At 37.0% G+C, this 22021-nt stretch overlaps 1 protein-coding gene across 2 annotated transcripts in view; it reads left to right on the top strand.

Annotated features, from left to right (window-relative positions):
- Window positions 1-22021, top strand: part of Gpc6 (glypican 6) — a 1048357-nt gene that overhangs the window by 782461 nt on the left and 243875 nt on the right. The gene's annotated exons all lie outside the window — the stretch shown is intronic.

The raw sequence follows: 22021 nt of genomic DNA, 5'->3' as shown, positions 1-22021 counted from the left end.
GAAAAAAAAAATAATATTATTGATGTCTTGTTGGGCACCAAAGTGGATGCTCTCCACATATTGTCTCAACTAATCCTTACAGCAATCCTAAAGAGTAGTGTATTTTTCTCCATTTTAAAGATTTAGAAAATGAGACTTTGAAAGTTAGGTCACTAGCACAGAGTCACAAAATTAGTAGATAATCAAGAACCATGAGAATCCATTTGTACCTAGTTCTCAACCATGGGACTCTGCTCTCACCTCTAAGTAACTGCTTAAATGTGTGGTAAGAGCCAACTAGATTAAACTCAAGGCAGTGTTGGGAATATTTTATATGATTTCAACTGAGAAAATAGAAAGCACACAAGTGCTCTCTAAGGAAGCCGGGCCATAGGTTTAGAGAATGAAATCATCACTCTGAAGGATGTACTTCATCCTCTCCAAGTACTTAGGCAGATAGGGCTGTACATTTTGATAGAGTCATGTGGCTACACATGGCCTCCAGGGGCCATTTAGCTATCTCCTTTTTGCACCTGAAGGTTTTTTAAAGATTTGAAATGCATTGGTAATGAGGTTTTTGTCAGAGGAAAGGGGGTCAAAGCTTTAATATTATGTGGGTTCAACTGGTAGGAGGGAGATGGTCCCAGATGAATTTTTGAAGCAAAGGGAAAATAAATCTCTTCCAACAAAGGGGCTGCCTCTTCTTTCATTCATTTAACATCATTTCTCTGCCTCTGGACCAATCTTTCCTCTTTTGTACTAATTGAGAACAGACTCATACATTCTTCCTCAGGCCCTGGCCCAACTAGGCACAGGGAGAATTTGGTAATCTGTAATCTTGTAGAAGCCTATTTTTTTTGTTGTTGTTTTTTTGTTTTTCCTAAAGGAGAAATTATTGGTCTGGCAGCTGTTCCCATCCCACATCTACAAGTGTCTCCATAAGATACTTGATAAAAAATATTTATCGTCTTTCCATTTTCTTAAACTGTTTCTACACATTAGACACTCAGCTTTATACTGTATGTGTACTCCTGTTTATAAATAACATTTTAGTAAATAAAAATTTATTTTCAATTCACTAAAAGAGCTTGATACAGAAACCTTAAGGCAATTATTTTCACCTACTTAATTATGTAATTTGATATGTCAAGATTTCTTAATGAGGGACCTGTATTTGCCCCCTCATCTGTTTCATAGAGTAAGAACTCAATGTTTAGAAACCCCTAATTTTCTGAGATTAATGTAAAAGTTCAGGATAATTATAATGAAGTATTAAACAGTATTAAGTGCCTTAGTAAATTATAAATTGAACATTTCAGTAAATTATGTTTTCTGGGGAGAGAAAAGAAATAGTTATGTGAATAGTTAATAGTTATTGAATGATGGATATTTTATATTACCTTAATTCACCTAATATGCAGAAACATATTAATACAAGATAAAATATGAGGGTACAGTGATGAGCGGGTCAGACACAAGCTCCAAAATCATGAAGCTTAAGAACCTGAGAAAACTAAACAAGTCCTAAAGGTAACATGTAAAAGTGCACAGAGGATTGGGAGGAGACAGGGGACAACATCTCAGTCTGAGCCCCCAAGCACAGGTCAACTCAAAATCCAAATGCATAAAGAGGTGGGCAGGTTTTACAGTCAATAAATATATGGGCAAATACAGCTGCATCCAAAACCGGTCCTTTCTTTCCTAGCATATCCTACATCCTAAGGATAACTGATACACTTCCTCAAAGATATCTTTCCAGGCTAAGCATTTAAACAAGTGGACGTTGAGTAAGCAGACACCTGCGTGTTTCACTCTACGCTGCTGAATGAACTCGTGATCTTGGCCATTTTCATGTTCCCAGACCATGACTCCATGCTTGCGGCTGCCTTGACACCACCATCAAGGATGTGCTCAGGAAGACGGTGGCAATTAAAGGGAGCCATGGTTTTCAAACAGCAATTGTTCTAACATGCTGCTTCCCAGATTAGGTGAGCATGTTAACATCAACTTTTTTGGTCAACCTTCAAGACAATGGTAAAACGAGTTCCTCTTTTTTTATTTTTTCTTTATTTTAATGAAAATATGAGACATAACGAGGTTTTTTTTTCCCAAATAGAATTCTATGTTCCTGAGGCCCATGAGATTGCTTCAGAGTCTTTTCAGTTAGCCTTGCAGTGCACTAAGGAACAGCTAAGATATTAATCTTATTAATTCCATAACAGTCATTGTTCCTTACTTGGTATACGACGTAGCTGCATGAGCATTCTGCCTAATAAAGCTGCTTTCTTCCCCCAATGATTTGTAATCTCAAGGAAAACAAGTCATTATGCACTCCACCTCGCCGACTCTGCTCTTAGCGCTAGGCACACAGTGTGTCTTGATCATGGAAACCCCAGGCTTAATTATAATTCCAAAGGCATTGTATTCTGAATAATGACTCTTTGTCATTAACAAGTGGAAATCCCAGGCAATTGTTTGAGTAGGTGAATAATACCAAGGGCGAATGCCATAGCCCGCTTTTATTATTGTTGGATATAAATGCCACCTGGAAGTTGGCTTCCACCATTGGTCTTGATTACCATTTACAATTTAGGGCTTAGAGTACCATTTCCTAAATCACACAGGTTCATGAAGAACCATGGGGAAAAGAAGCAGAGCCACCAAGGCAAATCCAGTCATTGTCATTCGTTTATTAACTCCAAACACTTCCCCATGCATTCACTCTGCATTGGGCTCAGTGTTAGGCCCTGCAGACTGGGAGAGAACGAGGTGGTTGGTAAAGAAAGTCAGGAATACGTGAACTGCAGCAGGTACCTGGACTTCATGGCCACCTCTCAGCTCTACCTACAAAATGCCCCTCCAGGCCACCTTCCCATTTTATTACTCTTACTCATTGAGTACAAGGAAATAGCAAAAGTGCATCTGTTTTTTTCATGGGCAAAGATGATTCATAAGCATCACTGATATGGAAGTTATCGGGGTAGGTATGAAAATGGATATGGAAAATTAATTTCTGAAGGATATCTTTTATACTTTGAGAAAGTTGACAACTCTTCATGATTTTTTTTGAAATGAAGATTGAAATGTTTTTAATGTTTCTGTCTTCACTTGTCCAAAGTGATTTCTAAAGTCCACCTGATATTAATGCATAAGTGCCTATAGTAAGATCATTTAAATTATTGAGCATAGGAGAAAATAAGTAGAAAAATGGGAATGGCCAAAAGTCTCAAGATCCCAACATACACATGCTCAACTCCTGCTCTTCAAATCATTGTCTCTGGGCACCTTACTCCTCATTTTATGTCCTTCTTCACTGTTTTGTTTAGTTTTTCTTGATTTTATCTCATTTTTCATCTTATTCTCTCCATTCAGGAACACTCACATTATATTTTTTTTAACCAAAGCTTATACTTCCTTTTGGAATTTATCCGTTCCTGTTTAGCCACAGTCCCCTTTCTTGATTTCCTTCCAGTGATGAGCAGCTTCCCAGAGTCTAAGGTAGGGAGTGCAGCAGATTCAGGCTCCCCTATATGTCCTCACAGAAAAAGAAATCTATTATATGCAAAGAAATACTTTTAACTGCTTCAGAGAACATCTCTGGGCATAATCTGCTTCCTGACTAAAGATCCAGTAATAAGTGTCCATTAGCATCTCAGCCAAAATTTAAATCTAGATACTCATCTTCCTAGTCCATATATATTTACATATGTGTATATCAACTTTGAAATCATAATATATGAATAATATATTAATGTGCATAAAGTCAGAGTCCTTGTTAAAATCCTCATTCATTCATTTATTTGGTGATATTATTGAGCACCTCCTGTATGACAGACACTGTTCCAGGTCTTGATGCAATGAACAAAACAAAACCTGAGCACTGTTGGATTTTTCAGTCTGGTAGGAAGAATAGACGTTAATCAAGTGAAAAGTAAAGGATTCAGTAGGCCAGATGGTGGTAAGCACTAGGAAGGAAGATATAGTTCAGAGGGAGCCTGGGAGAGGCAAAGGATGAGGGAGGGAAGTTTGCTCTTTTAAATGGCATAGTCAGGGGTTTGAGCCAACACCTGCAGGAGGTGAAGGAGCAAGGCCAGGAGCCATCAGGGAGAAAGTGCATTACAGGCAGAAGAACAAGTGCAAAGAGCCCAAGGCAGGATTGCTAGAGGAGCAAATAGCCTCTGAATTCTGCAACTTTATGGAGGAGTGTGTGGAAGAGCACCATTTGCACACAAATCAGTGCCCCCACTAAAGTGGTTCAGTGAGTGGGTCCTTACAAGGACACCGGTGTGGCTAGAACAGAGAGAAACAGGAGAAAGGGGTGGAAGGTGAGATCTGAGGTGACAAAGGAACAAGGAGCCAGATCTCAGAGGGCTTTGTAGGACTGCAGGGTAAGGGCTTTCTGTGGCTTACTCAGTGGTGTGCTGGTAAAGGTTTAACAACCAGCTCTTTCAGGGGGGGATGGGGGAGAGGGATTTGCTTAATTTGTAGCTTTTATCAATTGCTATAATGGAAATAATCTCACCAGGGCATATGCAGGCATGTCATGGCTGAATGTGGATTTGGAAAGAGAAATGCAGCAGCCCCACCTTAAATAATATTTCCAACACACAAGACAAATAGCTGTTGGGGCATAGATAGTAGTAAATTATAATACAATAATTGGAAAGTGGTAAGTTTTAAGTATTGGCTGTCTTTCGTTTTAAATGTAGTCTATATAATGATACTTAATATAATTTAATTTTAAAGCAGGACTGTGTTTACACTCAGTTTACAAAATTTCTCATAATTTTTCAACTCCCTTGAACTGGTATGAACCGGCTCCCATACACCACTTTTTTTCCTGCATGAAGGTTTGTAAGCAGTGGAGATTTGGGTTTTGAGAGGATCAATATGTTCTGCTGAGCACAGGTGGTAGGTGATCAGAGGCAGAAACAGGGAGACCAGCCGAGAGGTTTTGCAAGGGCTCTTAGGGCTCAGCATAGAGCATCTGAAGGAACCCTGCACTTGCCTCTGACTTTCCTCCCACATCTGTTCAGAGCACTACAGGTGGAGCTGGTCTGAGTCACTCACTGCAATTTCTCTATCTTAAGATGCCAGGTTGCTTCTCAGGAAATGTCTCTGAAACCAGAATGAAATTGAGATGCCTCTCAAAACTGTGTACATCTAATGTAGACCGTTTCTTTTCTCCTAAAGAGCTGGCATGAAATCAATGTGGGCCCAGCAATGGATAGCATTTTACAACTGAGAAAATATTCTATCCATCTGTGAACCACAGAATTGACTGTAGTGAAGTATTGTGTCCCACAATTGAATAAAACCGATAAAGGTTTTGGAATAGAATTATACACTTTTTGAGTAAAGCCTAAAGAAAGTGAGACTGTTTTGGTAGGAGAAGCAAACTCTGGGGTGAGGGGAGCCGATCAGAGGAACCACGGAATCAGGCGTTCAGGGAAGTCGTGAGCTCTCCTCTGATTAAAAAGACAGACAAGTGTCTTAAGGATGAGATTTAAGGAGTCTGCCTCCCATGCCCACCAGCATGCACAGACATATAATCCCACTTCTTCAGTTGTTTTTGTTTTCTTTTTTTGGATTATAACATTGTCTCTAGATGATCTCTGTTAAAATGCCTAAAAATGGCCCAGGAGGTCTGACACACACAGAGGCAACATTAAGAAGATAAAGGGGAACACCTTGCACAGAGGACACTATACAGTAAAATGTTAATGGAGAGTCAGTGTCTGGTATAGATCTAGTGCGTAAAGTTTCAGAGCTGACTAGCTCTGAACCTCTTTTAATTGGTCCCTTTGACTTTGGCCACGTGCTCTCAGAGTCTCCACCCGCAGACCCCCACCTCCCTCCACTCCCAATATCACTTATTCTCCTTGCCGAACTCATCCAGTGGCCCCAGAGGCTGATGGCATTTGTTTGGCCTAGAAACATAAAGTCCTCCTTACTTCTTTCTCTCCAGGCGGGGATAATTACATTTGTATATTATTCTATCACACTTTGCAGTTTTCATAAGGTCACGTTCAAATCTCAAATATTAAATAACTCGAGAAAACAAAAGTCATTCAATGAAAATATTTCCCAAGCCATAATTATTCCTTAGGAAGAAAAGTTTTATTTTTAGAGCTGGTGAAAAATAATTTAACATTAATATAATGGACATTGGATGATTATTGTCCTTGAAAATTCGGACGTGGAGCCTCGCTTAATGATGCACTATCTGTTAAGCACTATCCATTTAGAGGAAGGCTGAAGCCACAAGACTGTGAATCCAGACAAAATGCAGGTGAAGAAATCTTTATACATATCAGGTTTTTTTGTTAGTCATCCAGTGATTTATTTTAGGATACCATCAATTTTTTCTTTTAATTTTCCTAAAATAGAACCATGAGCCACTTCTATGTGATGTCTATGGACTCCAATTCAACCAGCACTGGTCCAGTTGAGTGGTCTTCACCTAAGGAGCAATAACCAGGGTCTCTGGGTTCAGCATAAGATTGCATTTGGACCAAAAGAGTGCTGCTGCTACAATTAGGAATTTTAAAACCATCAGGTTAGCATAGAAGTCACTCTAAAATATGTTCTGGTTGACCCAGTGCTTTACAGAGGTAGAAATTATCTGAAAAACCATTCTTGCAGAATTAATATATGATTATCAATGAAAAATATTTTTCCATTTCCAAGAAGTAGAAAAATGAAAGTCACAATTTTAAATAATCAACAGGACATGCCTGGTGATTTTTGAGACGACTGTGTGCTGTGTTTTGTGTCAGGCACATTGCAGACTTTCCTCATTCCATCCTCTATGAGGTCTTATTTAACTCCATTGTACTGATCAGGAAAATGAGACATTCACATTGCCATGCATGGCTCTACAGTCATGGCCAAACTGACTGTACTGTGTTTCAAACTCTGGGAACTTTTGACATTTACTCAAATGTTTTAAAGTGTGTATTATAAATAACTGTCTCCCTGAGGTGTGTTAGGTTTGGCTTTGCCCAAAGTTAGTAATTAGGTTGGATGGCCAGTTTGACAACTCTAGTAGTTGGCCAACTTTTCTATTTGATCTGGGACTCCTTATGGGGAAGTTTGGCATGGGAGAAGAAGAGATGAGAAATAGATGAAACCACTTGGCAGGATTAAACCTGAAATGTTATTTAGTGGAAAAAGTAAGTATTCCTAGGCTAAACCCAGGTTCTTTCATTCACTACTCTACACACGTCGTAAATCAGCCAGGAAAGAGCTATTTCCATATTTGAAATTGCTGCAAAAATCTTTCCAACTTCCTCATTTTGCAGATAAAGCTTCAACATTATGTGAAGCAGGGTATGTTGAATTTTAATACTTGAGAAATTACCTTTTACTTTGTGGATTTTTGATGCTCTTCTAACATACAACCATAACCTAATTTGTTTGCAGAATATGTTTACTTCTGTATTTGTCTAATACTAAAATACTTCTAAGCTTCTGTCTTAACTATTCAGAAAACTAAAAAACGGACTGCCTTTGAATAATGTATCAATTCTTGCTAATATCTTACCTGAAACAATTCAAAACTGATTTTAAAAGACTTTTGCCGGGGGTGGGGGAGGGGGGGCGTGCATTTCATACTCTTTTAGCCATTCTGATACAGGACATATAAACTGATATCAAAAGGAATCTTTTAAAAATATTAAAAACTGGAAAAAACCATAAGCACAATTAGTAGATATTTATGAATCACTGCTTTAAAAAAATCACAAAAAAATATGCTCTTGAAGATATCTAAAAAAATTTTTAAATATGTGAGCTATAAAATCCTAAAATAAAGTCAGAGCTCTAAGGTATATGGCCATTTAAAATTTTTAAATTGGAATGAAAAAATTTAAAACTAAGCACTTTGTTAAATATAAACACTTCCAGAGATGCTTAACTCTTAATCATGTTAATACATATATTAAGTTCCTGTGAGGAAATAGAAATATCCAACATAGTTAGTTATTGGATATATAAACTTAATTTATATATCTTGGGCTTTAAAAGTCATCCCGTGTTACATAAAGCATATTACATGTAGCTCTATTTCTGGACTTGGTTACAAGGATAAAATGATATAAAGATCAACATAAAATAATGTTCTATTTATCAATTTTTAGAAATGGAGACATAAAAGCTCCAAAGAACCCCACGTATCTCTGAGCTCTTCAACAGTTTCTTGAGTTTGTATGCATATGTGGTTATGTTTGAGAGAAAGAGGAGGACAGTGGGAAGGATGAAGTATTTGCTATAATTCATGTTGTGATTTATTGGATGTTGATTTTGAGAAAACAAGATTACATTTCAAAGGTCAGCTTCACAGACATAAAAACAAAGATTCTGCCTGTTTGGTACTAATGAGCCCTGTTTATCTGGTGGGTGAAGTCAGACAAATATTAGATTAAATCTAGATCACAGAGTGTTCTTGTTAGCCACAGAAGCCTCTCTGGGTACAGAGGTGCTAATATTAAATAGAACACGGCTATAAAATGTTTTCTCTGAATTACTGAGGTAAATAAGACACACTATCAAAATGGGAAGGAGGAATCATTTACAAAATTAAAATCGATTTTAATTTTGTTAAAGCACAGTTAGGAGAGTCTAATGCCTTTCAAAATGAGACTTTATAATCCCCCAACATATTCCATTGAAAAACAAGTAGAGCCCTTAGAACTGTGATTTTCAAGTCCATGGGTTTATTTAGGTATTTGCTAAGCTATTTCATTTCTAGAATATTCCTCTTGATCTACATTCCATTTACAAACATGCCACTCAAGTTGTTCTCACTTTCCCATTTCCTACTTTCTCCTTTCAATTCTGTAAATAGTGTACATCTTAGTCATTGAGCTCATTCATTCATTCAAACAATGTTTCTGAAAAGACCCTTATGACCCAGGCACCGTGCTTGGCAGGATACAAAGAAAATTGATCAAGTCACAATTCCCACCATCAAGTAGCACACTGTGTAAAAATCAAAGAAAGAAGGGATGAGTCTGCATGGATAGATCCAAGAAGGCATCCATCATGGTCCTAAAGAAAAGTACTTTCTAGAAAAAGAGGGGTGAAGGGCACACACTGGGGAATGGCAAGACATAAACATTGGCAAGCCACCAGAGGTTGTGAGAGGTGAGCGCACACCCAAGAGTTTCAACCTCATTCCACAAGGAGCTGAGAGTCCCAGGAAGGTTTACACAGGCTGAGCAGTTCAGCCTTGTGGCTGTGTGCAGAGTCTAAAGACAAGGGCACGGGCTCAACTTTGCCAACAGCCCATACCTGGGTGGCTGTGGCTGTGGAAAGAGAAGTACCCACAAAGACAGGTGCAGGGGACAATAACACTATCAGAGAAATTCAATCAACAGGACTTGGAGATAATCAAGATGGAAATGTCATATTTCTGGTGCCATTGACTTCATAGAGAGTGGTGCCATTCATTAAGACAGGTCTTGGCAGGAGAGGCAAAGACACACAACTTGAGATACATGCTTGAAGTGACTGGAAAAGCTACTTCTGAGGGAAGACATCCATGGAGTGGTGAAAACAGGACTCATAAAACCGCCCCACAACCTGAACCTTTACCAGTGGTGACATTTCTCCACATAAACTAACCTTGAGAGTAGAAGAAAGAAGCAGAATGCACAGATGTTATTATCCAGTTCCTGAAGTTTAAAAATGCATTATTTTTTAACAAGAATTTAATGTGCCTATTATGTATAAGATCTAGAATTTATAATATAAGTGATAGGTTTGGCTTGGTAGGCACATCATATCACTGCTTTTCAATTCTTTCCTTTTTTTTCTGCTTACTACATTAAATTCCTTTGTATAAGAAATCTGAGAACACCTGAGAGATGTAATTTGAGCAGCATTCAGAATAGGGCTAGCCCATAGTGCCTGTCCCTCCGGGTGGTTTATTCCCAGAATTTCAAGGGCTGTGAAGATGATCTTGAAGATAAGGTTATTTGGCCTTCAGTAGCTTTCAAAAAGGGAATTGTTCAAAATGAATAACTGTTTTTTAAAAGTCTTTTTCCCTAAGAGCAATAGTATTTGGTGATAAATTGAATGCTTCTCACTGAATTGAACATATCATGATCTAGATAGAAACCTCAGCCTCAAAAAAAAATTAAATAAAACATGGCAACTTTCATAGTATCATAAGATGAGCTCTTTCTGACACTTAAAGCATCTGGATTCTAGAGAAGGAATCTCTGTTAAAGCAGGTTCTTTCTTTTGAGATACAAATGATATGTTTTATATATGACATGTCACAAAATATGCCTGCTTTGCTTGTACATTGCTATATTGGTTCATATAGAATAGAAATTTATAGAACCATCTATTGCAAAGAAAAAGCAATATGCACATATAGTACAGATTCAGTTTTTTGTGTATTTGCTTATGGCAGATGCATGTTGATGAATCTCATCTCTAATATTTGAGACAAAGGGGAAAATACAGAAAACATTATTAGGAGAGATTAATAACTTATGAGTAGTTCTTGCAGGGTTTTAATATTTTTGACTTTTTTGAATAATTTTTGCTTGTTTGTTTTTTAATTTATTAGACAAATTACCTGGTCAAGTGCTGGTAAAATGTCCCCTGACAAGCTAGTTGTGCCACTAGTATGCTTTCTGGCTATTTGAGAAAAACATAAGATTAATAGTCTTTGGAAGAAGAAAAGTTGTGTCCTACTATTATTCTATTATATGTTATAGAAAAGCTAGGCAATTGGAAGTGCTATAATTTGGAGTGAGAAGTCTGGAATTTTGATATGACCAGTTTTTGAACTGAAGGCAGAGCCATAGATCCTGAAAGTGAGAATACATTATACACACACACACACACACACATATGTGTATATATGTATATATGAGCATGCGTGTGCGCACGCACACACACACACACACACACACACTCTCTGTAGGTAATAAAATGGTTTCAGTTGTGTACTTTCCTTGTGTAATCTTACCAGCAAGGAAGGTGTGAAGAATAAAACCTCTGATAAAGCTGATATTTTTATTCTAAGACTGAAAGATTCCTGCTGAGTTCACACTACCCCAGCTCTTCCACTCCTTTTCCAAAACTTCTAAATTCAGATTTATTAGCTCAGCATTTTCATTAATGTAGAGAACCCCTTTCTTAGAAAAGTATTCTTTATTTTCAAGTTATTTTGCTCAAAGCTGTGTGGCAGATGAAAATCTTTTATTTTTTTCTCAATAATTTCATAATTATTTCACTGAAGGAAAAAGGAAGCTTAAACCATGAAGCATTTTCCTGGAGTTCCTCAATCCCCTTGGATTTGGGAATGTAAATTCTCATGATGTCTTGAGTGTGGATCAGTGAATAAGGAAAACCTGAAGGGATGTGGAGAGTTATGACTGTGCCCAGAGTGTTCAAATCAATACATCCATCATCAAACCAAGTAGCCAGAAATGCACAAACCTCTGGTAATTCTGAACAGCCCAGTGATACTCATTTGGGTTATTATTATTTTCTTTCTTTCTTTCTTTCTTTCTTTCTTTCTTTCTTTCTTTCTTTTACTTTTAACTTTACCATTTATTCTATTCTCTGCTCATATAATAAGCATTCAATCCCCCCCATGTGTTGACTTAATGAATGAAGAATTTTTACTTAATTGTGTAGCCAAATAGTTGAAGTCCAGTGTCTTCTCTTGGTTGTTGCTGAAATCTGCTCTTGAGGAAATGCCGCCTTAGATCCCGCTTTGCTAAATGTTATGATCTTGTTCTTAAAATAATTGTAAAAATTTCAAGTTTCTCTTCTGTCCTTCACTTCAGCCTCCTGATCATAGATATCCTTAATATCAAATGTCTCAACTATTTTTAAAAGATTTTGATATTTAGAAATTGTTATTTTTGTTATTTTTTTCAGCATTCCTGAATATCATTCTGGAAAATTAGTTTAAACATTATTACTGAAAAATTAAGAAAAAATATAGAGGTGAAAAGAGGAAGAGGAGTAAAATCCCAAAACATGCACTGTTGGTTGACATATGGTTTAGGAACATTTCTTTGTGTAGTTAAACCACATCAAATAGAAGGTAACCATCTCTACAAAATCCCATGGAGGGGTTACCTGTGGGCAGAGATAGAGGGATACATAGGAGGAAGGTCACAGAGAGGACTCACAGCCAATAGAAAATGTCCTGCATCTTACGTCAGAAGGCCAACATATTCTATTATTTTATATGCTTTTATTATATATAATGTATATAATAGCATGTATAATAAAGACATATCAATAATGTTACCTATACATATGTATCCATATAAAGGAATATAAATTATTTTATGGGTTAAAAAATATTTCAACAACAAAAAAGTATCAGGAAGGGGTCATGATAAAAATCACAGTGAGGCCAAGAGTACACAAATGAAATAACACCAATATCATCTATCTGTGATGCTGAGGCAGATCTCACATGTATACTTATCTAGCAGGCCTTTTTCAAAAAGCAAATGCATGGTGGCTTTTAGTGATCCTCTACCAGGAAGAAGCTTAATTTTCCATTTTTTTTCCAAAGAGCTAGGTTCTTCTAAAATTAATTTCTTATTTAACAAATTATACACACGTTCTGAACATTTGATATTATCTCCTCGCCAGTTAATAGAAAGAGGGGTAAAAATTGCATTCAGTATCATTGCCTGTTTCCTCTATTTTCTCATAGTTTTTCAGGATCTACATGTCTGCCTATTGTTAACATGAGAAGTTGACTGAGCTAATTTCTCTCTTGAGGTAAAAGTAAAACTTCAAAATATTAAATATATTTTTCTAAAGAACGTTCTGTTCTAACAGTTGCCTTCTGTCAACCATTGAGTAGGCAGTCAATGTCAAGATCTCTTTACAGTATGTCACAGAATGTTAATGTTATAAATACCAAAAGTCAACATCTGGGAGATTGCCGCAGTCTGGCTGGGCACAAAATCACGAGCCACTCAAACAGGAACAAACTTTATTTTGAAACTCCCCACCAATGCCCCGTATGCTCCCGGGAAAAAAATGCCAACCGACACACGTGGCGTTCTCCCTGACTGGCAACAGGAAGTCCCTCCTCTGGAATTCCCTCCTACCGCACTTCCCCAACCAATGGGAACTCTCCAGGAGTCCCTTAGCAGGCTGAGGTGGACAGCAGGGGTCTAATATCCATATGAATCCAGATCTTAACATAATCATACCATCTCAATGGCTTGCTGGCGTCACCTTTCAACCAAAAATGCCACACATCATACTACTTGGCTATGGCTCTTAGCAGTAGATTGTATTTTTTTTTTTTTTTTTTGGTACTGGGATTGGATCGAGGGGCATTTAATCACTGAGCCACATCCCCAGTTCCCTTTTTTATATTTTATTTAGAGACAGAGTCTGGCTGAGTTGGTTGGGGCTTTCATAAGTTGCTGAGGCTGGCTTTGAACTTGCTATCCTCCTGCCTTAGCCTCCCCAAGCTGCTGGGATTATCAGATAATATCCATTTTTTATAATGAAAAATCTGAAAATTATGTTTTTTGAGGAACATACATTTATTAGCATTTCTCAGCATTTCTTATCCTAAAGCTGGGTTAGGATCTGACAACTGAACAGAGAACATGAAACTTAGGAAGTCCAATGGGTTTTTGCCTAAAACACCCGGTTTTCTTCATTCTTGAGGTTGCTTCCAATCCATGAAAGGGGATTTAGCATTGATGTGCATGGTACTATGAAGGGGAACTTGCATAGAAGTACATGGTAAGCACTCTAAAACCTAGCTAGATTTCTGTTAACATATCTGGACCAGTCCTGGGCATCTGCAGTTACAAGTTGGACGAAAACGTCCTGCAAAAATGTTGTCTCTTCACTCATAAAAGTAGGGAGAACACCACATATTGCCATTCAGATGGCCCAGATGAGAACTTCAGTGTTACTCATTCAGAAAACTAATGCTCTTTTTAATTCATCTTTATGGTGAGATAGGGGAATATTTTTTCTAGCTCCTATATGTTCCTGTTTGCATTGAAGGCATATCAAGCTCTCTAGAAGGGCCAATTTAGGAATGTGGGGGTGCTTCATAAACCAAGGCATGGGCAAGGGAGCTAGGCTGCTTTGTTGACAGTTTGGTACAATCCAGTTGTGATCATTTTTGCTTCCCTGGAGCGGATGGAAATCAGCTTCAGGTGAAAATTCATCCTTTTTGATTCCCTCCTTTCTCAACCTTATTAATCACCATTTCATGATCCAGTAATAGAATTTGTCTTTCATTGGCTTCTAAAATTAACCTATTCATTTTGAAAGAAACTTCTTAGACTATTTGTAGTAATAATTTTATGTATTTATTTGTGTTATTTTATTTTTATTTGTGATAATATCTTGTAATCTAAAAAAAAAAATGCAGTGATAGTGGGTAGTAAGTGTTCTGACCCAAAAGGTAATAACTTTGCTAATTAGCTAGATCTAACAATTTCACAATGTACATATATTTCAAAATAAAAGAGTATTTAAGTACCTTAGACTTTTAATGAAAATTTAGAAAGAATTCATTTTATCAGTGACACAATTACTCATCATCTCCTGGATGGATCATTAACTGAGTTAGATTATTGATCAGTTAAGTAGATGATTTTCATAATTCCTCCACAGAGAGCTGAACAAAAAGTGATCATTTTTCAAGGTGATGGGTTGTAGTTGTGAAGTTCTTACATATAACACAATAGACCACTGCATCTGTCAGGATAAACTAGTTTTGCTATCGTAATAGACAACTGTGATATCTCAATGGTTTGAAATAAGATTCTCTTCTTTTTCAGGATACATGCCTACTGTGCATCAGGAAGGGACTCTGTACCTTGGGTCTTCACTCTGGTTCCAAGGTGATATCACAGTTGCTATCTAAAGTCTTAGCAGTCCCTCTGACCGAAAGACAGGCCTCTGGCTGGTCTTGAACGGGCAGTTAAATGTTCTGTCCTGGAAGTGACAGGCCATCACAGCTTGCTGCCCAGGACAATTTACTTGGCCTCTGCCTCCTACAAGGAAACCAGAAATTGCAATCACCATGTGACCAGAAATGAAAGAACTGGAAAGGCTTGGCAAACACATACGCCCCCTCCAAATCATTCCTGTAAAATTGCCATTGCCTCCCATATTGACATATGGTGTGTCTCTGTCTATAACATCGGTGACTACTATGGTCATTTTTTTTTTAATTCAGTCCTCTTTTATAATTACTTTTTTCCACACTTGTGTCATCAAATCATAAACGATTACCTTCATTGTCTGAAACTCCCCTTAACTTGTTTAGACCCCACTTCGTTTCAGAAAGAATGTAAAGGTTCAGACTATAGTCTCTATTTTACTTTTTTATTTATTTTTTAAATTTTTTTATCCTTTTGGTACTGGAAGTTGAACCCAGGGATGTCTAACCACTGAGTTTTAATTTTTGAGAGAGTCTCATTATTGTTGCTGAGGGCCTCACTAAGTTGAGGAGTCTAGCTTTGAACTTGCAATCCTCCTGCCTCAGCCTCCCAAGCTGCTGGGAGCACACCGCTCTCTTATAAATTTTAAGTTTTCATGATGGCGTTGTGGAGTTCACTAAACTGTGACATTTATACTACTCAGTTATGCTGTTATGTATTAGGTGCCTTTAGCACATTTGAAAAAATAGTCTATAATTGCACAGTATTCAGAGCTCCCAACATTAAATTGAAATAATGAGGAATCCCAATATTATCTTCAATCTCAAACTGAATGGAAGTGATAATGAACAAACTGTAGGGTCTGCGGGACAACTGCTTTCTTTCTGATGGATTCCTTTTATTGCTTCTGCTCTCCTCTGTAGAGCAGGGATCTGTTTCCCAGAGCCTCCTATCCTTTAGCTCTGCATCAGTTTGATCCGTCAGAGGTACTCAGAGAAGACTGCCCCACCCCCCAGGAGGAGAGCAATGAGGGTCTCTTCCCCCTCACCCTGCCTCCTGTGTCGTCACCACCACCACCAGCCTCTGTACCTCCCTACTGGTTCTGTCTCCCACCAGGGAGTCTGGCTTCTTACAGATTCCTGGAGTTACATCTCCTTTTCCCATTGTTGCTCCAGCCCTAGCAGAGTTAGGACATTCCTTGGCTAATGTCTGGACCATTGTCCCCTCTCCTGTTTGATTTCTCAGTTCCTATGTCACCTGTATAACCAATGTCCCAATTCCCGACCCAACCCCCAGCACCCCCCATACTAAATACCTTCTGTTTGAAAACCACTCTAACTCTAGAATGGTTTCTGGTTTCCTGGCTAGACCCTGACTAATAGAATAAATGGTCTATGACAAAACTGAGAGGTTCTTGTCATGTCTTTTCAGGGCTATGCTGATTCTAGGAGCAAATAGAAACTTTGTAAAATAAACAAGGTCAGTAAGATAAACAGAAAGCATACCCAGACCAGGGAGGGAACATTGTAAATATTAGTTTCACTTCTGTTTCTTTCTAGTTGGGTGATTGCAAGCAAGTACTTCACTTCCTGTATTTCTTTTTCTTTCTCTTCAGTAAGGGATTTGTGCTGCTACCTGTAACAGCCTGAATGAATTTCATACACATCATGCTCAGCAAAGAAAGCCAGACACGGAAAAGGGCATGCAGTGAAGTTTTGTTTTCCTGAAATTCATGTAGATGAAGTTAATTTACGATAATCAGAATAATGGTTGTTTGGTGGGGGAGGGAAACTCTCCAGGGAGATGATAGTCAATTGGGGTGTTGTTTACCTGGGTTTACTTATTTGTCAACACTCCAAACAGCACACTCAAGATATGTACATCTCACTGTATATAATTGCATTGCAATATGGAAAACGGAAAGGGCAAACTGGGGAAGATAATGAATTATTCATTTAATTGATTAAACAAGGGGTTTGGATTGTATGTCTCCAAGTTTTCTTTTAGCTTTAAAATCCAATTCTTTTCTATTAAAGAACTTAGCCAAAATAAAGGAGAAAGAAGAGGGAAAGAGAAAATGGAAATAGGCTAAAACAAAGTTCCAAAGTTATATTATAAATATAAACTATAAAACTCTCATTAGAGTTAATGCTTGCTTATTAAGAGAGCAGGCTGTAAAAACCAATTGCATGGATTTTAATCTGAGTTGCATAAGGGATTATCTCTGGGAATTTGAGCATATAACTTAAACCCATATTCCTGAGTTTTAACATATATATTATAGAGATAAAAATAATATGTGACCCAGTGGGTCAGAGTAAGGATTAGATAACAATGCACTTATAATTTTTAGCACTATATAGGGCACATAGTAAAGGCTCAATAAGCATCAACTGTGATGATAGTGATAGCGATGGACCCTTTCACATATGCAATTAGGAAATTTCTATACATGCAATTAGCAAATTCATGTGTTGGATCCATCACTTCTTTACACAAACATGACTCTTTGCATACCATTTAGCAGATTTTGGAAATCTGTTATATACCTTTAATCCATGTTCATATATAAAGGTCAGTAAAGTGATGAGTATATACTCATTGCTTGGATGGAACATGATATATTTATATGCTCTTTTGTTGTAGGATCTGTTGGGCTTCTTATTGCTTACTATATGTTGTACTAACATGGTTATCCTTTTGTGCAGTATTTGAAGGACTTAAAGGTTTTTTTTTTCTTTTATCTTTTGGTTTTTGTTTTTGTTTTTTTTTTTTTTTTTGGTAAATACAAAATTGTTTTAGCCATTTCACTGAGAGTGAGTGTTTTATTTCAATGATAACCCTGCCTACTAATACTCCCAGCTTTTTTACTGTATGTTCGATTCCTAAGTCAGTTAGGCAGTTGATGGAATCAAAAGAAACAGTGATTACCTTCTGAACTCTCATGTATCTACAGGGAAGCAAAGACAAAGGAATCACAATTCTGAAAGAAATGTACAACAGTAACACAAATGCCATACCACCATGTTGGAGCAGGAAATGTACTTAATGTGCTTTGCAAATGCAAAAGAAAAAAAAATGGCCTCAATAGGCATTTTGAATACAGGATTTTTGAGGAGAAAGCGGAACAGGAACACATTTTCCAAAATTTAATTTGGGAAATTAAAGTGGGAACACTTTCTGAAAATACAATTTACATCACACAAATATGAAGGCAAGTCACACCCAGCCAGCACATCCTAAAGAATCTCAAGAATATGAGAACCTCTGAAGGGTTTATTCTTCCTTCAGAGAAAAAAAAAAAGACCATGAAGTCATTCTGCTTCATTAAGAAACCTCATGGGAATAGAGACAGTTTTAATAAGCACTAGCTACTCTGCTATTGAGCAGTAAATACTAAGCATTACTTCATAGGAATGAGTAAGTATAACACCTTCACCGGCTGTTTTTATAACATATGGACTGTTAAGTGCTTGAGAAATAATTTGTTTGTTTTTGCAGCTCATAGTTTAACGTAATGAAGCACTACTGAGTTGAATAACTAGACAAGAAACTCCTTAGTTATGGGGAATTATATTCTGAATTAATGAATTGCAAATTGTAAGCCAATCCAACTCCCATAAATATTATGAGGAAAGAAGTAGCAGTCCTACCTACACAAATTTTCAAGGCAAAATTATTCCATGACGAGAAAAAGATTTAGAGCATAATTAAGGTTCCTAAAATATAAGTACTTAAGAAGAAACTTACCATATGTTTAAAATTACCCGAGACTGCATTTATGATCTGTGATAAGTATATATTTTCTGGAATGCAGAAAACCTCTTTAAAGGTTTTCTGTTTTATTTTTATGGTATTATTGTATAGTTCACCTCTAGCAATTCATAATAGGCTCTAAAAATTCAAAAAAAAAATAAAATAAAGATTTTTTATTCTGTGCCTGTGATAGCTTTTTCACGTTATATAGTAACACTAACTCATTGGTGAAAATACAAATAGCTTAAAATAACAGATTTAGTAAATCACATTCTAGGAACATTTTGTTAACACACAGCTCTATAATACAAAATGCACTTTTATTCAGGTTTGAATGTCAATTCATGTGGGAAATGATGGTCCTGGGAGTGGTCTTTCAGTGGTCCTGATACATGAAATCATTAAGAAATATCTGTAATCTTAATGGATCATATTGTACTCTATGAATTTAAAATCTGAAAAACAAACACAACAATAAATAGGAGGAAGAACCTGAATCTAGAATCAGAAGACTTGAAATCCAATGTAACTTCATGTCATAATAAATGTAGAACCATGGGCACAGTAGGAGCATCTTTGATTCTATTTCTTCATCTCTCACATATGTAAATGAGATATAACTTGCCTTTTTTCAAAAAACCAAAAAAAAAAAAAAATGGGCTAATGGGTCAGAGTGTCTAATCCAAGTGAAATGTTTCAAAAGCTGTTCCCGGGATTTTAAAAAACATGTCATAAAAAATGTTTAAAGGATTTCATAGACAAACAGTGTAGGAAATCTTAGACTAACATGTACAGGAAATAGAAAGAGAGAAAGATTTCTGAGAGACTTAAAAAGGAACAGAGCCTGCCTATGACCTCATTTGACCTTTGAACTCTCCCTGCCTCCATTTTTAATGAAACATCTGGAGAACACTGGTGGAGAAAGGTAATTCCAGAGCACCAGGAGGCTGTGGTAGCTTTGTGTTGGATGTTAGTGTTGGCTACAGAAGACTCTGTGGAGCTAAGCTGCTGCATAGTCCCTGGCACTTGTAACTTCTAGAGGGGGTCCCAGCTGAGTCCTTATCATATGCGTCCTGTGAAGGTATGCAGTGAGGTTCAGTGTAGGACTAGTTCCCCCTAAAAATATTTCCCACACATGGTGATCTCTGCAGGGTTAAGCCAAAGAACTAAAAGAATGCACAGGTTTGCCTCAAATTTTGCCTTTGTACTTTCAATATACACGAGTCTTGGAAATTCTCCTTAGGGCTCTCCTGTCCCCATGATGTTCTGGTCTCGTGGAATATTTTATGGAAGGCACTGTGATCTCATGGAACAGAGCTATTTTCTCACTGGCATTTGGGTTTTTTTTGGTTGATTGGTTGGTTGGTTTTGATTTTTTTTATTAAAGGAAGGAGCTAAGGAGACCCCACGATCTTTTCCATGCCTAAAAATCTGAATGGGGTCATAGCCCAACACTCACTTCCCAGCACTCCCGGGTCTCTCCTGACACTTGGAATTGACCCCACCTCCTTCGTCTAAATCAGCCATTAAACTGTAGAATCTACCTCCTGAAATGTGTCTGAAAGGTGCAGTGTTACTAGATGCGCCATGTCGTCTCTCTCTCCGAGGTATTGATTCACCTCTCAGGTGAGAACACTATCACTGTGTCAAATGCTGAAACGGAAGAGATGATTAGTACCCACCACCGCCATCATCAGGACCCAACCCACAGATTTATTTCCTAAGTAAAAAGACCATTTCTAAATGTTGGTTCTAGAATTCAAAAAGCATGGCAGGCAATGTCAATTAAAGAATAATCGCAACAAAAACAGCCACAAGGAGGGCGATGGGAAGGGTGGGTATGATTAACGTGCATTGTATGCATTGTGAAAATGTCGCAAACCCATTATTTAGTAAAATTAATATGTACTAGTAATTATAATTTAAAGAATCATGAAGTTCCAGATATGTCAATCTCATGCTTTGAGTATTTTTTCACAAATTGATGTTCCCCAAATGGCCATTATAAAATGTACTGGCAACTTTCAAAACCAAAAAAAATCTAATTTCTGTAATGTTATTCCTATGTGTTAATGATTCTCATTGGAGGACTTGAAGAGGAGCCTTTCCTCATTCATTTAAAACACAATTATTGAGGTGCTGGGGTTATAGCTCATTGGTAGAGTGTTTGACCAGCATGTCCAAAGCCCTGGGTTCAAACCCTAGTGCCTCAAAAAAATAAATTAATAAATAAAAATAAAAGGAAAGAAAAAATAGTTATTGAGTCCTTACCACATGTCAATCTCTAGACTAAGAAAAAGATAGAAATGAGAATTAGATAATGACTATATGATTCTGTCTTGAGCTCCATATTTATAAGCCAGCTAATATATGCCCAGCCTACATATACCAACCAGTAAAAAAAATAAATAAAAATGTTTCCCTAAATAAAATTTTAACTTTAAAAAAATATATAATATATATTACATATATATAATATATATAACTTATAATATATATGGTGAAATAACATTTCAGAAAATATAGGCAAAAATCATAATTTAAAAAAAAAACAAACTTCACACCTAAAAAATAAAAGGCTAAATCAGAACAAACAGGGAATTTAGTCCTTTTATATTCCACAAGATATCTTGGTAGAAAGTTTTAAACCAAGACCTCTATTGCCCTTTGTAAAACATAAATCAAAACAGAGACTATAAACAAGGGCTTATATAAGTTAAGCTTTCCAAACAGGATTTCATAATCCGGGGCTTCCCTCTTGCACCTGTGAGCATGTGTCTTCCTTCCCGTGAATACAATTTGGAGCCGAGGAGGATGGGAAAGTGAATTTAGTGTACTTATAAAGAACAAAACATCACTTTTTTTCTTTGCCTCTCGGCTGAATGTTAAACTCATTAAAAGAACAAGAGGCATTTCATGGATTACTGATAACAGAACCTCTGTCATAGACAGGAGACCACGTTGGAGCCATAAATGGAGCCATTGTGTACATTAACGAATGTGAGATATTCATCCTCAGATCAGATCCGCCTCCTGCCAAAGACAGGTAGACATAATGAATACACAAAAGCAGCCTTTTCCTTCCAGGGAGCCAGCATTAAAAAACAAGTTATTAGGACATTAATCATCAACTGAAACACAACATTCCAGAGGAAAACAGCAAAATCAACATAAATATGCATATCGCTGAGATGCTTGCAAAGTTCAGTGCCCTCTACAATGAGGTTAAAAGCTAGTATTTCTAAAACTAAACTCTGACTTCTTTCATTTTCATAAAAACCATGACCCATTGGAAATGGTTGAATTCATATTCTTACCTTGGAATGCTGAATTACTCAAGTTAATTAAAGATTGTGAACGCTAGCATC

Source organism: Marmota monax, unplaced genomic scaffold, assembly GCF_021218885.2.
Source record: "Marmota monax isolate L192 unplaced genomic scaffold, Marmota_monax_Labrador192_F-V1.1 WCK01_AAM20220418_F8-fsc00026, whole genome shotgun sequence".
Classification (NCBI taxonomy): domain Eukaryota; kingdom Metazoa; phylum Chordata; class Mammalia; order Rodentia; family Sciuridae; genus Marmota; species Marmota monax.
The sequence above is the reverse complement of the archived record's forward strand: the minus strand, read 5'-3'. Positions and strand labels throughout refer to the sequence as shown.